The following is an 18,057-nucleotide window of genomic DNA, read 5'->3' as shown; positions in this document are numbered from 1 at the left end:
TTAAAAGGACCAAGGTCTGACACTGCATCTAGGGTCATTTTCACTCATTCTGATCCATATCTGCACCCAGATAGGTCTGGAAGAGAAAATGAGGTTACTGACTTTGCACAGTCTCACTCCCACTTAAATCTACTTCCCTTACATGTCATGGCATTACAGTCCTTAATGTCAGTACTTATCTAGGTCTATCACCAAGCATTTATTAAGTGGTTACTATGTGCCAGTCACTGTGCTTTGCACTGAGAATAAAGGGTGAAAACAGTGTGTGCTCCTAAGGAGTTCTCATTTTAGTGTGGGGGGACAAGATAGAAGTAACTATATATATATATATATATATATATATATATATATATATATATATATATATATATATATATGGATTATATAGAAAGTAAAATCATCAACAGAAGGACAGAAGGGAATGGGGGAGGTGGTACTTGAGTTGCATCTTGAAGGAATCCAGGGCAGTTAAGAAGAGGAAGGAAGAGAGATGAGAGTGTTCTAGACATGGGAAACAATTAGAGCAAAGACATAGAGTCGGGAGGTAACTCGTTGGGTTTCAAGAAATAGCAAATATACCAGTGTAGTTGAATCATAGAGTACATTGAGGGAGGAAAGAATAAGAAGTTTGGGAATGTAGGAAAAGGTGAATTAATCTCCTTCTGGGTTCAATATTATTTATGATATTTGAAATAGTCAGATCAACTAATTTGTCCCTTAACTTAAGGTTCTCAGCACACAGAATGAAAAAACTTCAAGTATATTATCATACATCTAGATTACATATTGGGATTATTGTTTGTAATTTGGTGTCAGAAATATGAACCAATTTAAGAAGAATGAGAAATGATTCATATGAGTGTCTACTCATTTACATGTCAGTCACCTGAAGTCCCCAACTTTGAGATGATATGGTGGAAGATTGGCATGGAGGAAGCAACTCCTCCACATGCCAATCATCTTCAGCTGTCAAAAAGATTGTCATTTGTTACTCTGCCTGTCAGAACTGACACTGAAAATTAACAAATGCATGGCACTGGTCTCTATAGCCATCTTTCTGCTTGTGGAATTATATTCCACCCATGCTTTTTTAAAGCTTCTCAAGTACACTCTGAAAAAAAGCTCTAAGCAAATGTTGATTGCGCAGAATTCACCTTCAATGACAATGAATGCTAGCTACTGGAGAATAATTGGAACAATAAAACAATATTTTTTATACAGTCAATTTTGATTAGGAGAATCACCTTGGGGAAAGAGTGATTTGATTCTGACATTCAGTGAACACCATTTCCCACAGAATCTCTCATAGAATGGATTTCAGTGGTCACCTAGCCCATTGAAAGGGAATGAACCTGAATATATATACCTGATAAGTGATGAAGTAGTTTTTGCTTGGTCAGTGAGGTGGAACAACTCACCACCTCCATTCTACCTTTTTGTGCAAAAGTATTTTTAAGAAAGATTTTACTTATTTTGAATTTTATACAATTTTTCCCCTAATCTTGCTTCCCATTCCCCCACCCCCACAGAAGGCAATCTGTTAGTCATTACATTTTTTCCATGATATACATTTATCTAAGTTGAATGTGATGAGAGAGGAATCATATCCTTAAGAAAGAAAAATAAAGTATAAGAGATAGTAAAATTATATAACAAGATAATGGTCTTTTTTTCTAAATTGAAAGTAATAGTCTTTGGTCTTTGTTCAAACTCCACAATTCTTTCTCTGGATACAGATGATATTCTCCATCAAAAATCCCCAAACTGTGCCTGAATGTTGCACTGATGGAATGAGCAAGTGCATTAAGGTTGATCATCACCCCCACTGTGCTGTTAGGGTGTACAATATTGTTCTGGTTCTGCTCATCTCACTCAGCATCAGTTCATGCAAATTCTTCCAGGCTCCCCTGAATTCCCATCCCTCCTGGTTTTTAACAGAACAATAGTGTTCCATTACATACATATACTACACTGTACTAAGCCATTCCCCAATTGTACTTGATTTCCAATTCTTTGCCACCACAAACAGGGCTGCTATGAATATTTTTGTACAAGCGATGTTTTTACCCTTTTTTCATCATCTCTTCAGGGTATAGACCTAATAGTGGTATTGCTGGATCAAAGGGTATGCACATTTTTGTTGCCCTTTGGGCATAGTTCCAAATAGTTCTCCAGAAGGGTTGGATGAGTTCAAAGTTCCACCAACAATGTATTAGTGTCCCAGATTTCTCACATCCCTTCCAACATTGATCATTGTCCTTTCTGGTCATATTGACTAGGCTGAGAGGTGTGAGGTGGTACCTCAGAGATGCTCTAATTTGCATTTCTGTAATAATTAGTGATTTAGAAAAATTTTTATGTGACTATCGATCTATTTGATTTCCTCATCTGTAAATTTGACCATTTGTCAATTGGGGAAATGACCTTTCCTTCTACTTTTCAATAACTATAATTGTTATGAAGTTTCTTTCTTTTTTTCTCTTCGGCATTCCTGTTGGGGAACAGAATAGGATATAACCTTAAAACATCTAAAGTAGACTGTTCAGGAAGTCTAATAATTTGTTTCTAATGAGCTTTCAATGCTCATATTTCTAGAGATCTTTGCTCATAAAAATCATATTTAATGGAAATTTTGACAAGCATGAAAAGGTGGCCAAAACAAGTGACCTTTAGGATTTAGGAGTTGAGTTTTACTCCAAATAGTTACTCACACCACTTTAGAAAAACTGTTGCTCTTTCACAACATGATTAATATGTGTTTATGTTTAGCATGGTTTTACATGTATTGCCTATATTAGATTATTTTCTGTCAGGGGACAAGGGAAGGGAAGGGAGTCAGGGAGAAAAATGTAAGACTCAAAACCTTTCAAAAGATGATTGCTGAAAATTACCATTACATGTAGTTGGAAAACTAACTAAATAAATTACCTATGAATGTGTATATATATATATATATATATATATATATATATATATGTATATGTATATGTATACATATATACATGAGTAGAACACACACACACACACACACACATATATATATATAAATATATACATATCTATATCTATTTCTACCTATGTATATGTATATAATTTGAAGGAAAAAGAAAGAAAAAATAGTTATTCATCTGTTACTGGGTTGTTACTGAACAATAGTGGGATCATGCAATCCTTCTTTTACCATAGATGCCTGTTAAGAGTTGGGTGATATAACTCAGTCTTCCTAACAAACAAATAGAAAAAAGAAGTCTATCATTGCTAAATGCAAAAAAAAAATCATTTTTTTCTGGATTCTTTAGGTGTTAGTGCCTTTCACAAACAAGTGGTAACAATGCTAGTTACTGAGATGTCCAGTCCCAATCCTGCAACCTTGCCCCTTCCCCTGACTCAGGGATAGCTTGCCTTTATGAAAGAGTCAGGTTCCTTAGGAAAACAATTTGTCCTGGTTTGTTTATAGCTCCATGTACTACAAGAAAGGTATATGAAACTGGATTTCAATGACTCTAAGAATTTGAGTACTGAAAAAGTTAAGGTTGACTTTTAGGCATCCCCTGTACTGATCACTGCAGTAGAACCCAAAAGATGTCAATGCATATCTTAGATAAATAATGAACTATTAAGTCCCAACTTCAAAACTTCCCCTTAGAACCAGCAGATATTATCCCTCTCTGCTCTGTCCATGAGAGCCTTAAAACCATGATTCATCATTATTTTAATTTACAGGGAACTGCTGCCTGACACATTAATAAATAATGTTTATGATTGTTCCATATGGACAAAAAATTCTCCAGATTAAAGTTCAGCAGGCAGGCTTTGATTCAATAATATATGGAGATTTAAGTATGAAAGTGATGAAGGTTCTTTGTTATAAAAGATTATTGATTGAGTGTAACCACTGAGTACATGAAGGAGGAGAGCTATGTCCAGTTCCTAAAACACTATTTTGGAAATATGTCAATTCAGCTTCAAGTAGAAAATGACTTCTGCATTATTCTCATGGGTACTCTATTATTTTGCCAATATGGCAGTCTTTTCTCCTATACTACCAGCAGATCCAAACCCATCTCTTACTCCCAGGGATTTGCTTGATGTTGAATGTAAACTCAACAAGTGCAAGAACAGCTTTATTTCTGTTTTTGTATCTCTCCAGCACAATTTCTGAGAGATAGTAGATACTTCATAAATGCTTATTTATTGAATGATTGATGAAAGGATCAAGGATTAAGTGACTTCTTCAGTATTCCATAATTGTATTGATCAAAATCCTTAAAAATAAAAACAAGAAGCAAAATATACCCAACCTTATTCTTCCTTTCTACTGCTCCTTCTTCCATTATAGTTGGGGAAAATGGTTGATTAAAGTTTTAAGATAAGAGAGATAATAGGTTCATATTATAGACTGAAAGAGATCACTTGCAAAGAAATTTGTTTTAGCTATGTATATATATATATATATATATATATATATATATATCAACCACATTTTAGAAATAGCAAATGATTTCCCCAAACCATCCCTCTCCAAGTTCTTCCATGATGCATTTTATTAATATATATATATATATATATACATACATAGATCCACATATGTATTTAATGCAACCACAAAACCATCTACATGCAATAGAAACCATCAGAATAAATAACAGTCTTCATACATTGTTCACAATCTGTCTACAAAGGAAAATAAATAAATATCAATCCTTTTGAAGTGACATTGATCATTATATTTGATCTAATTCTGTTGCCTTCTGATAATTGTTTCTTTTTAATATAGTCAATGAAAATACTGCTTTTATGGTTCTAATTTTTGTCTTACACTATATAAAATTTGAAAAGTCTTTTTGGGTTTTTTTGAATCTTCATCTTTTTTGCTCCTTTCAGCTGTAATAATCTTTATACATATGGGGTTTTTTTTGTATGTAACATAATTCATTCTTACTGAGATTTTAATCTGCTTTCTCTTGCTGGGATGTCTATTAGGATGGAGGATAAGTATTGACCATCCTAAAGCAGTCATGATGAAAGAAAGAAAGAAAGAAGAATAAAGGAAGGAAGGAAAGAAGGAGGGGAAGAAGGAAGGAAGGAAGAGAAAGAAAATAGTATATTTCAGTTTACATTTAGACAACATCAGTTTTTTTTCTCTGTAGATGAATATCATTTTTCATCTTGAGTCCTTTGGGATTTTCTTGGATCATTGTCTTGATTAAAGTAGCTGAGTCTTACATAGTTCATCATAGAATATCATGGTCACTGGATGGCCAGCATGGGTAGAAGTGGAGTATTAAGTATTGGAAATTAGGACAATTTGGTTGTCAAAGAACAAGAAAAATGAATTGATATACAAAGAAAAATATAAGATTTGTGCCAAGTTGTGAAGGTTTTGTGTTTATATTTCATTCTAGAGTCAATAGAGAGTGGCTAGGATTTATTAAGTAGGGAAATAGATGGTCAGATCTATACTAAAGGAAAGCATTTTGGCAGCATTGTGTAGGTTGGACAGGACACACAAAAGGCAAAGAGAATAGTTTGGAGGCTATAGAATTATCTAAGTGAGATCTGTGAGAATCTGAACTAAGGTGAGTGGAGAGAAGGTTTTGGATGCAAGTGATGTTGTATATATAGAAGTTGCAAAACTTTGCAATGTGTAGTGAGGAGTAAAGTGTTCTGATGTTTTGGATCTGTGAAACTGGAAGGATGGGTGCATCTTCTATATAAATAAGTAGGTTTGAAAAAAGGGTTGGATTTTGGGGAAAGACAATGAAGTTCTATTTTGGATATGCTGACATAGGCTTTAGGACAACCACTTTGAAACATGATGCGAGATTGAAACTCTCAGGAGAGACTAGGGCTAGGTAAGTTGATCTTTGAGTTATCTGTATAGTGATAGTAATTAAGTTCTTGGGAGTTGAAGAGCTCCTTAAACGACAGAGCATATATAGAGAACCTATTTCAGGGCATTGGTGTTTGCTTCTTGTAAGAGAAAATGATATAGATTAGAAGGGAGCAAAAGAAATGATGAAGACAGGTGGTAATGTTAAAAGAGAATTATGTCATGTAAATTCAGGGGGGAGAAAACATTGGAGAGGAGAGAGGATGAGCATAAGCATCAAATGAAAAAGGATAAAAAGACAAGGATAAATAAAAGAATGGGAATACATGTGAGGCAAGCTGAGGCAAGAGAGATTGGAAAGATAGAGCTATAATAACTCCTAGAAGTTTGTTAGTGGTGGTCAGTAGCAGTGAGATGATGAGGCGAAGCTAAGGCGGCCAAGCTGAATCAGTGCACTAGGGCTATGTGGAGTGGAGTAAAGCAGCAGGACATCAAAGGAAGAAAGCCTGGTACAGCTGCAACTCACATGAATGAAAACTGGAAGAGAGGCCAGCCAAAGAGCAAAGAGGCACAAATTCGCAGTGGGAAAGAGCAAAATTGAAACTTGTCCCTGGCTTACTGCCTCATTCGAATCACTCCAGTAAGTCATGTTAGCTGTTCATATTGGGTGATTGACACTTTAGTGAATACTGAGTTCTTTCTCCATATGGGAAGGCAAATAAATCAAGAGTATTCTGTAGGACCCCATAGAAGGCAGAGCTTCTCTGGGAATCCTTTCTTCTTTGCCTTTACTAGAAATCTGGGTGTTCTACCCTGGGAAATATTGTAAGTTTAGAGGATTGTCAATGTTCCTAGTCAAGGCTGCCCCTACCAGGGTGCCTTGAGGGTCTAATAACATAAAGGAAACCTAAAGAGCACACCATGTATTCTGAATCCAAATATGATGTTCATTGCTATATATTCCACATTGCTTCATAGCAGCAAAGTTGTTGTGGGGTCTTAGAAGAGTGATAATGAAGAGGTTGCCTAAATTCTCTTAGCCTCTGTTTCCTCATCTATAAAGTGGGCCTAACAATATCAGTAGCAGTACTTCATAAGGTTTCTATAAGATAAAATTACAAAAGAAAATCTCTAAATTGTTCAGCAAACCTTAAAGTGCTATGTAAAGTCAGGTATTATTTTATGTCCATTTAAGAATAATGTTTTCTAGATGAAACCTTCTTAGCTAATAGTGTTATGTAGGGTAGAATCAAAAGCCCATATCCTAAATCTCCATATGTATAATACTTTAATTAATTTAAATGACATCTTCACTGCATTTGAATATAGTAGTACATCATTTCTTAGTGGACTTAAATTTTTCTCCCAAAGAAAACCAATAGGGCTTGAAAGATTTTCTCAAAGTGGCTAGGTTTTTTTTTTTTTTACTTAAAATTTCCAAGCTTACAATTGTATTTTAATTTGACTTTACTTAGAAGTGAATGCTTACTTTCATGGCAGCAATATATTCTGAAATGTCTCTTAGAAATATTAACAATAAGGGGCAGCTAGGTGGTGCAGTGGATGGAGCACTGGCCTTGGAGTCAGGGGTACCTGAGTTCAAATCCACCCTCAGACACTTAATAATTACCTAGCCATGTGGCCTTGGGCAAGCCACTTAAATCCATTGCCTTGCAAAAACTAAAAAAAAAGAAATATTAATAATAAAGGTATTGTCAAAAACTGTAGTATACCTATTTCTTGTAATAAACAAAACATATATTTTACAATGTGCATTTAAAATAATAAATGTGTTAAACTTCTATTATATGTAGTGCCTTATTTTAATAACTGTAAAAACACCTATTATATCTGTCATCTAACTATTATTTATATAGTTTTATATTGTAGCAAAAATGATCTGGGATTTATTTGTTCTTCTTAAGGTTATGCTGATTCTATGATATAAATGTCATTTAATATTCATCCTTGGACTTTCCAAGGTAGCTCCCAGAGAAAGATCTAAAAGTCCTCTATGGAATGAGCCATAAAGTTTCCATAAGTGATGACTGAATGAAACAGCACTTATTAAGTGTTGACTATGTATGAAGCATTGTGCTAAGTAATAGGGATAAAGTTATTTAGCATCTATTGTATGTCAAACATTATGTTAACCAGTAACAGTTTCTCCTCTCAAGGAATTCATAGACTAGGTTTTAGCTAGTAAGTCAGATGGAAAATATACCATAGTCCTTAGGGTAGAGTAGCAAAGGGGCTGATAACAAATCTTCTTCAGTGTCATATCTACTTCCAAAATTATATTCTTTTTGATGTTAAGCCTTTTGATAAGTAGCAAGGATTTCCACAATGAGAATATTCTCCAGGTCTTTGAAAGTTGTGTTTACTTAAAAAGCAGGGCAGAAACAGCTAGCATCTCTACCAGAGTGGCTAACTTTGATAAAGACTGCAGAGTCTGGAATAGAAGGAGGAGCAGTCGTCTGGGGATGGGTACTGACAATCTGCTTTACAGAGATGGGACTATCTGCAGGGGTTATAATCCCTATGATGAGTTTCCAAGGAATGGAAAATTGGATGATCTAATGAAAAAGAGGGATCTGGTATTACCAGGTAGCAATGAAAGGGGAATTAGGAGTAAAAGTTCTGTTCAAGTCCTAAAAGTACAGAAAGGGTAACAAGACAATAGCAATCACCTAAAATTCAAAGAAAACAATAAGCAAGTTTTGCATACATTGGAAGCAGAAAGTTCATAAAGAAGGCAATTATTAGACCAAATAATCCTGTTAGATTATTAGAATGTGTTATTAGAATGAAATTTCCTTCAAGACAGATGCTGTCTTACTTTATATATATAGAGTTTCATGTATATAGTTAATGATTTTTTTCCTGTTTATTCATTTTCCCGAACTATGAACTGGTTTTAACACACTTCCCAAGCTTCTCAATATTTTTGCGATATCACCCCTCCCCCTTTCAGGACCTCAATTCCTTCTTTGTCTAATGAGAAACTTTGGCTGTTATCTGGGCCTGTGTTCTGGTCTGTGGATGACCACATGCCCTCTGCCCTCTGCCCTGGAGCTATGAGGAGCATCCCTGTTCCACTAAGGCAATGGGGTCCCCAGACTGCAACCAGGGTCTATATGAACAAAGCAACCAAGGTCAGTCCCAGGGAAAATGGAGGGACCTCTATAGTCTCCCCTCCACCCCCACTTACTATCTTTGGGATGAACATTCTGGAAGCAGTTGTGGGTTGGTTCACTTCTGGGTGGCTCCACAGGCCTCTTTCCAGTTTTGGGATGTCTACACTTGAGGGCTGTTCTGGCCAGAGCTCCATTCTTGGTCTGACAGAATTTTCCTGCTAACCTTTCAAGTTGTCTTTGGTTATCCTTGGCTTGGGAGGTCTGGAAACCACTCCTTTTTCCAAGAACCCAGACATCCCCAGGGACCGAGGTACCCCCAGCAACTCAGGTGCCCCATAGGCTGTTTCTGGAAGGCTAGAGCTCTGGTGAGACATGGTTATGCTGTGGCCTCTTCCAGTCCTGGTGAAATAGAGCCTTCCTGCAGATTTTCCCATTTAACTTGGACTGAAAAGTTGTTTCACTTGATTTTTCTGTGGGTGCTTCTACTCTAGAATTTGGATAGAGTCATAATTTCAAGGTATTTAGAGTGTTTTAGAAGAGAACTTCTGGGAATTCCTGCCTCCATGATGCCATTTTGGTCCCCCCGCCCCCCCAGAATAGATTTTAAAACTCAATTGGGAATGTATGTTATTCTCTCTCTGTGCCAAATCTTTTGAAAATAGCATTTGCTCAGCATTCAAACTTTCCTTTCCCTCCCCCTAGTAAAACTGGCCTTTGTCATTCTTCAACTGCTGTTTTTATCCACTAATGCATAAACTTTTAGGATAGTCCTTTTTATATTCCTTTATTGTTTTAACCCTGTCTTGGTTCTACAACTCCTTTGTCAAAATATACTCCTCTGATCTGTCCAGATAGAAGTACTATTCTCAAAGGCTGATTTAATGATTGCTTGAGGGATTGATAAACAACATTGTCTCATATTCACTAAATACACTCCTTTCTTCTCTCCCAATAAAGACACTTCTCAAAAGTTGTAAATCACATCAAAGCATAATTGATTTATAACACCTCTTCTTATCATGTACCTTCCATGGACACACAATTCTCATGAACCAAAGCATCATACATAATTCATGAACCACTTATACCTCCCCTCCCCCAACTCACTTCTTCTGATTGTAGCCAAAATATTAAGTAAAGCAAAATCACATGATTGTTTAATGTCCAGCTCATACCTTCTTTCCCACCTTCTCTATAGTATTCCAACTATAGACCTACAATCCAACCAAAGTATCAGTTACACTCTCTCCCCCTGTCCCTTTATCACCGCAACCATAGCTCTATCACCCTTGTTAAATAAAAGTATGAATTAAGGCAAGATTAATTCCTGATATAGTTATGTCCAAACCTTCTAAGTACACTCCCACCCTCTGTCCTTATTGTACTAAGCCTCCTTAACCAAAGTATACAATAAAGTTATGTCACTTCCTGATATAAATATGTTTAGAGCCTCTAAGTACTCTCACACTCAATATAACTTCATGTCTCATTTATACCTAGATCTTCCAGGTACAATCCCTTCAACTATATTCAACCCTTTAGCTGTCCTAAGTGAAATTAAATTTCAAGAGTTTCAAATGTTATCATCCCTTGAAGGGTTGTATATAGTTTAATGTTTTTGACTAGTGTTCCCCTCCACCAATTCTGTTTACCTTTTTATAAATCTCTTGAGTTTTGTATTTGTAGATCAAATTTTCAATTTAGTTCTGCTCTTTTTATCAGAAAATTTAGAAGTCTTCTATTTCATTGAAAATCCATATTTCAGGGTGGCTAGGTTGCGTAGTGGATAGAACACTGGCTTTGGAGACAGGAGTACCTAAGTTCAGATCTGGCCTCAGACACTTAATAATTCCCTAGATGTGTGGCCTTGGGCAAGCCACTTAACCCCACTGGCTTGCAGAAAACAAAAAAAACAACCCCCCCCCCCAAATCCATATTTCCCCCTGACAGAATATGTGGAATTTTGTATGGTAATTAATTATTGGTTATAATCCAAAGTTCTTTGCCCCTGAAATATAATATTCCAGACCTTCTGATCATTTAATTTTGAAGCTGATAAATCCTGTGTAATTCTGATTGTGCTTCCTTTGTATTTAAATTGCTTCTTTCGGGCTGCTTTTTTTATTTTCTCCTTTATTTGAGAAATCTAGAATTTGGCTATGACAGTCCTTGGAGTTTTTATTCTGAGATCTCTTCATGGACATGTTCTATATATTCTTCCATGATCTATTTGTCTTCTTGATCTAATATATTAAGACAGTATTCCATAATTTCCTGTAAGATATTTTCAAACTTCTTTTTTTTAAATCTCTGCTTTTGGCAGACCAGTAATTCATAAATTATCTCTCCTGGATCTATTTACCAGGTTGTTTATCCTAAAATTTACTTTACATTTTCTTCTATTTTTCTGCCTTTTGATTTTGTTTGATGAAATTTTATTGTACCACATGGTATCATTAGCTTCCATTTGTACAATAATAATTTTTAGAATTTTATTTCTTCAGTTATCTTTTGTGTTTTTAAGTGGCTAATTTTACTTTTAAATGAGTTGTTTTTCTTAGTTAATTTTACTTTTTGATGAGTTTTGTTCCATTTACAATTGGTTTATTTTACTTTTAGATGAGTTTTATTCCTTTTCCAATTGCTTGATTTTATTTTTTGATGAATTACATTCTTTTTTCAAGTTGGTCATTTTTACTTTTACAGGAGTTGATTTCTTTGGTCAATTTTTCATAATTCTCCTTGATTTCTCTCATTTCTTTGTCCCATTTTTATTCTTCCTCTCTTGTTTGGTTTTTAAAAATCTATTTTAAGCTCTTTCATGGGTTTTTTGGTTTTGAGTCTGATTCATAAACTTGTTTGAGACTTCCCATGTAGATTTCATCACTGCTTTCTTCTTCTGAGATTGCATTTTTATCATCTCCAGTTTTCTATGGTTAGTGCTCTTTTTGTTTTTTACTCATTTTAATAGTTGAACTCTGCTCTTGGTGTATAGGGAGTGTAGGTTTGAGTTTTTGTGTAGGGACTCTGTTCCCTGGCTTATCACCTGTCAAGGTGTTGGTTATGTAGGCAAGACATTGCCTATACAGATGGCTTTTTCTCCTTTATATTGAGGTTTTGCCTGTGCAATGATGGTTTGTTGCCTCAGTATACCCAGGGCCCAGACTTTGCCTAGGTTTGGGATCCTTCCTACTGTCTTGTTATCTAGCTGAGCCAGGACCTGCATTGCTGTCAAGGGACTGGGACGTGTGCTGAACTGTGACTAGAAGACTCCCATGGACTTTCCTGCTCTTCTGCCTAATTGAGCTATATGTCCTCTTTCCCCCCAAAGAGATGGACCTTCCCTGAAGGTCCAAGAAATCCAGGAGCATGCTAGCTTTAAGCCTCAGCTTGATTTAGATCCTGGACATTCTGTCACTATTTTCCCTAGTACTTGAATTAATTATCTTCTTTATTAAAAGATTTTATTTATGGTTAGTTTTATGTTTTTGCCCCTAATCTTACTTCCCTCCCCCCACCCACCACAAAAAGCAATTTGCCAGTCTTTACATTTTTTTCATGGTATACCTGGGTCCAATTTGAATATGAGAGAGAAATCATATCCTTAAGGAAGAAAAATAAAGTAAAAGAGACAGCAAGATCAGACAATAAGATATCAGTTATTTTTTCTAAATTAAAGGTAATAGCCTTGGTCTTTATTCAAACTCCACAGTTCTTTCTATGGATATAGATGGTATTTTTAATCACAGACAGCCCCAAATTGTCCCTGACTGTAGCACTGATGAAATAAATGAGCAAGGCCATCAAGGTTGATCATCACCCCTATGTTGCTGTTAGGGTGTACAGTGTTTTTCTTGTTCTGCTCATCTTGCTCAGCATCAGTTCATGCAAATCCCTCCAGGCTTCCCTGAATTCCCATCCCTCCTGGTTTCTAATGGAATAATAGTATTCCATGACATATATATCACAGTTTGCTAAGCCATTCCCCAATCAAAGGTCATTGACTTGATTTCCAATTCTTTGCCACCACAAACAGGGCTGCTATAAATATGTTTTGTAAAAGTGATGTTTTTTACCCTTTTTTCGTCATCTCTTCAGGGTATAGGCCCTGAAGTGGTATAGTGGTATTGCTGGATCAAAGGGAATGCATAGTTTTGTTGCCCTTTGGATATAGTTACAGACTACTCTCCAGAAAGTTTGGATGAGTTCACAGCTCCACCAACAATGTATTAGTGTACCAGATTTTCCACAACCATTCCAACATTGATCATTGTCCTTTCCAGGTATATTGGCCAATCTGAGAGGGGTGAGGTGGTACCTCAGAGAAAGCATTATCTTTTAAGTGAAGACTTATCAGATTACTTCAGCTACAAATGCCCTCCCTCTAAAATTTACTTTATATTTGTTACATACATATTTTGTGTGTTTTTATTGATATACATGTTTTTAATAGGATGTAAATACCTTGAAGACATTGGTTATTAATTTATTAATTAATTTATTTTGGTATATCCAGCACAATGATTGGCATGTGATAGGTATTTAACAAAATGCTTTTTAATGACATATGGAAATATGTTTAAAATGACTGCATAAAGTGATTGCATATAAAATCTCTAACAGATTACTTGCTGTCTTTTATAGGGGAATGGGAGGGGGAAAATGGAGAAAATTTTGGAAATCAATATATTACAAAAATGATTGTTGAAAACTACATCTATATGTAATTGAAAAAATACAGTTAGCTAAAAGAATCCATATTGTTAATTGATCATCTGTTTATATTTGTTGTTCCAAAAATTAGTAGAGGTCATTATCAAAGAATATTTTTAAGAGGCCAGAGATGAATTTAGGATTTCTGAGGCCAGAGAGGAATTTAGGAATTGAGTTTGTCAAACATTTCTCTAGAACATTTTCAGTTTTGTGACCTTTTGACATTAGGAGTCCTTGTTAAAACAAATGGATACTTGCTGTGATTGCCTCTTTAGGTTCCTTTCTTCACTATAAAACTGCACTCACATAAAACCCCTACTTTTACACATTGCTAAAATATACTAATTTATGAGTAAACATAATACCCCTCCCCCCAAAAATATAGACCCTCATGAGAAATAAATTTAAAAAAAGAGGAAAAAATGTGGTTCAGTCTGTTTTCTGATACCATCAACTCTATCTCAGGTGGATCACATTCTTTATGATAAGTCCATCACAAAAGTTACTTCCATCTTTTTCCACTGTTGATGCTGTTGATTGTAATTCCCTCCATTCATATCTCCTCACTACCATATATTGCACTTTCTTTCTCCTTTCACTCTGTCCCTCTTCTAAAATGTGCTGTAAGGAGGCTGAGTGGTACAGCAGACTGATTCAGTTTTTACTCATTCAGTTTTACTGGGCAGTTGATTCTCAGTTGCATTCCAAACTTTTTTGCCTTCCAGAATATTAGATACTAAGCCCTATGAATACTTAATGTACTTGCTGCTAAGTCTCTTGTGATCCTGATTGCAGCTCCACAATATTTGAATTGTGTCCTTCTGGATTCTTGTAATATTTTCTCTTTGACTTGGGAATTCTGGAATTTGGCTATAATATTCCTGGGGGCTGTGGTTTTTGGATCTCGTTCTGGGGGAGATTGGTAGATTCTCTTAATTTCTATTTTGCCCTCTGCTTCTAGGATATCAGGACAATTTTCCTGTGGGAATTCTTTAAAACTGAGATCAAGGACATTTTCCTGATCATGACTTTTAGGTATTCCAATAATTTTTAAATTATCTTTCCTGAATCTGTTTTCCAGATCAGTTGTTTCTTCAATGAGATGTTTCACATTTTCTTCTAATTTTTCATTCTTTTGGTGTTGAAGTATTATGTCTTGACTTCTCACAAAGTCATCAGCTTCCTTTAGCTGTGTTCTAAATTTGAAGGATTGTTTTCCTCAGAGAGTTTTATTATCTTTTTTCCCATCTGGCCAATTCTGCTTTTTAAAGCATTCTTCTCCTCAATAACTTCTTGAACTGTTTTATCAATTTGTTTTTAACATGTTATTTTCTTTAGTATTTTTTTGGATCTCCTTGACTAAGCTGCTATCTTCATTTTCATGTTTTTCTTGCATCTCTCTCATTTCTTTTCCCTATTTTCTTCTATCTCCCTTACTTTATTTTCAAAATCTTTTTTGAGCTCTGTCTTTGCCTGAGCTTAACTTCCATTTTTCTTGGAGTCTTTAGATGTAGGAGATTGTACTCCTTCATCTTCAGATCGAGTATTTTAATCCTTCTTGGGATCATAGACAAAATATTTCTCAATGATGCTCCTCTTTTTTCTCTGTTTACCCATTTCTCCAACCTGTGCCTGGTTTTGGGGTGCATCCTGAGCTTGTGAGTATTATTGCAACACCACCCTACACACACACACACACACACACACACACACACACACACACACACACACGGATCTCAGTGTGCGAAATTCTGACTGCTCTTGGTCTGTGAATAATCACAAGTACATCCTTCTGCCATGAGACTGAGGTGGGGGTGGGGACCTGTTCTGTGGGGAGCTTAGACTGCCATCAGGATCTGAATGTTGTCAGAACCCCAGAGTCCTGTTCCAGGTTCAGAGGACAGACCTCAGAAGTCTCCCTCCACTATCTTCGATGGGCTGAACACTAAGGGCTCAGTTGACTAGAAGCTACTTCTTGCTGGCTCCAAGCCTGCTTCTGTTTCCTGGATCTGGGCTGCCACAGCCCTCACTGAGCTGAGTGCCCTGAGGGCCTGGCCTTCATGCTTGCTCTGGCAGGGGTCTCCCCTGCTGTTCCTCCCAGTTGTACCCGGTGGTCCCCAGGGTGCAGGTCAGGAAACTGCTTCTGCTGAGGGACCCGAGGCTCTCAGGTACCTTGGGGCTCTTTCTGGGAGGCTGAAGTCTCTTCACTTTGGCAGGGTCACCATTCTAACCCCATGGAGCAGAGTTTTTTCACTATTTTCCAGGTTACCTTGGTCTGGAGAATTGCCTCACTGGATCTTTCTGTGGGTTCTGACTCTCAAAAACTTAGTTAGAGTCATAATTTTAAGAGTTTTGAAATATTATGGAGAGAACACCTAGAAGAGGCTCTTCTCTTGTCACCATCTTGGCTCCGCCCACATAAAACCTTTACTTCCATTGTCTTAACTCTTCAAATCCTTACATTACTATATTTTTATTTGAGAAAAAATTTGTTATAATATCAGTGAAACCTTTGTTGGTAACAGTTTTAATAATGTGCAAATTTCCTCCCAAGAATCTTCCAGGAGTGTCTCTGAGTTTTTCTAGCAACCAGGATTCTAAGGAACCCTTCTCCAGTTTAAAGAAATACCCTGTTTACAATCATTCTTTTCAGCTCTGTGCTCCATAAAACATAATGTGATTACCTTACAATCCTTAAATCATGTCCCAAAAACTAAACAATAAAAGTCCCATTATCACAGAGGCTATTTTACCCAGCAGTTCAGACATTTTTCATTGGAAGTCTCCAGCTTTCTGTCATAGTACCTAAGTTGTAGAAATTAGTCTGAAAAAAAGTAGTTAATCATCTGGCTTTCCCACAGAAATTTCCTATGTCCTGTTCAGTTGTGACATGTACAAACCAATTTCTCTACTGTAGACAACTTTAGTCTCTTTTTAAATCTGTTCACCAAATCAGTTCACAAAATATGAAGCAATTTTGCTTAGGTAGAGTCAAACACTCCAGTAACATACTACTTTCTAATGATCACTTCCTTCCCTCCTGTGTAACCCAAGTCCAACATTCTTTAACCAGTTGACTTGTGGAATCTTCTTGGGAATAGGGTAAAATTTCTTGCCTTGAAGTAGAGTCTCTATATTTTTGAATCCAATATGTCAGTGATATAAATATCAATATAAATAAATCCTCACACATATATACAAATATGTATATGTGTTTACTCACACACAAATACACACAAAGACACATAGATGATCTCTCACAATCTATGACTATGTCCATCAGGGAAAAAAACACAAAAAAACAAAAACATTTTACAATCAGAGTAGAGTGCTGCTGCAAACTTATGTGAAACTTGAGCTTCCTGCTAAGATTCATCCCATTAAATTAACTAATTTTCTTGTTTTCCTTGTCCTCACATCACCCATGTCCTCAGAATACTGTTTGAGGACTGGAAAGGTATATTCTAGGATGTCTTGAAAGTAAAATTCTCCAATGTGCACTTGAAAATAAAATATACCTATATGCTATTTTAGATCCTTTCCTATCTCTCCACATTTTGTTCTTACCAGTACCTAAATTAACCATTCTCTCAACAAATTTAATTTCATTCTGTATCTGTCAGTTATCCACATTGTCTCATACCTGATTCCCCAATTTGAGGGATCATATATTGAAAACCAACAAGAGAGTGTATGAAGTTGAATGAAAACCACTTTTGTGAAATCATCTTTTCTTACCAGTTCATCCAGTATGTCACTGATATTCCATTTATTTTCCCAATGATGAAATACATCTAATTAAAATCATATAAAAACCTAATAATTGTCCCATAATAATTTTCACCCCATGAATCTATATGAAATGAACCTCTAAAGCATATAAATAATTCCTATAATTAAATTCAAAATGTAATATATAGAAACAATATGTTTGGTAGTTGGTCATTCAGTCTCAACTTAAAAAACAATAGTTTTTGAAACAACACATTCTTTTATGGGATAATTTCAATAAAAAGAAAGTTTCTAATTTCTCTGATAAACAATATATCTCTCTTTGTGCACACATTCAAAATTAGATAATTGTTTTATGATAATTGCTTCATTTCCTGAAGGAAGTTATCTTCTGTTCAATGAGATAAATGGCAATCTCTCTACAGCCCAGGAGTCAGTCTTTGAGTATTTATGTAGTCAAATACATTCAATAATTTAATTCAATAGCCTTTAAAATATAATAGTTTATTTCCCCCCAATTACATGTCAAATTTATTTTAACATTCTCTTAAAAATGTTTGAGTACCACATTTCCTACCTCCTTTGTACCTCCCCATTCCCCTCCCTCAGATATTAAGCAATCTGAAATAAATTATACATGGG

Source organism: Macrotis lagotis, chromosome 1 (genome assembly GCF_037893015.1).
Source record: "Macrotis lagotis isolate mMagLag1 chromosome 1, bilby.v1.9.chrom.fasta, whole genome shotgun sequence".
NCBI lineage: Eukaryota > Metazoa > Chordata > Mammalia > Peramelemorphia > Peramelidae > Macrotis > Macrotis lagotis.
This window is presented reverse-complemented; position numbering follows the sequence as displayed.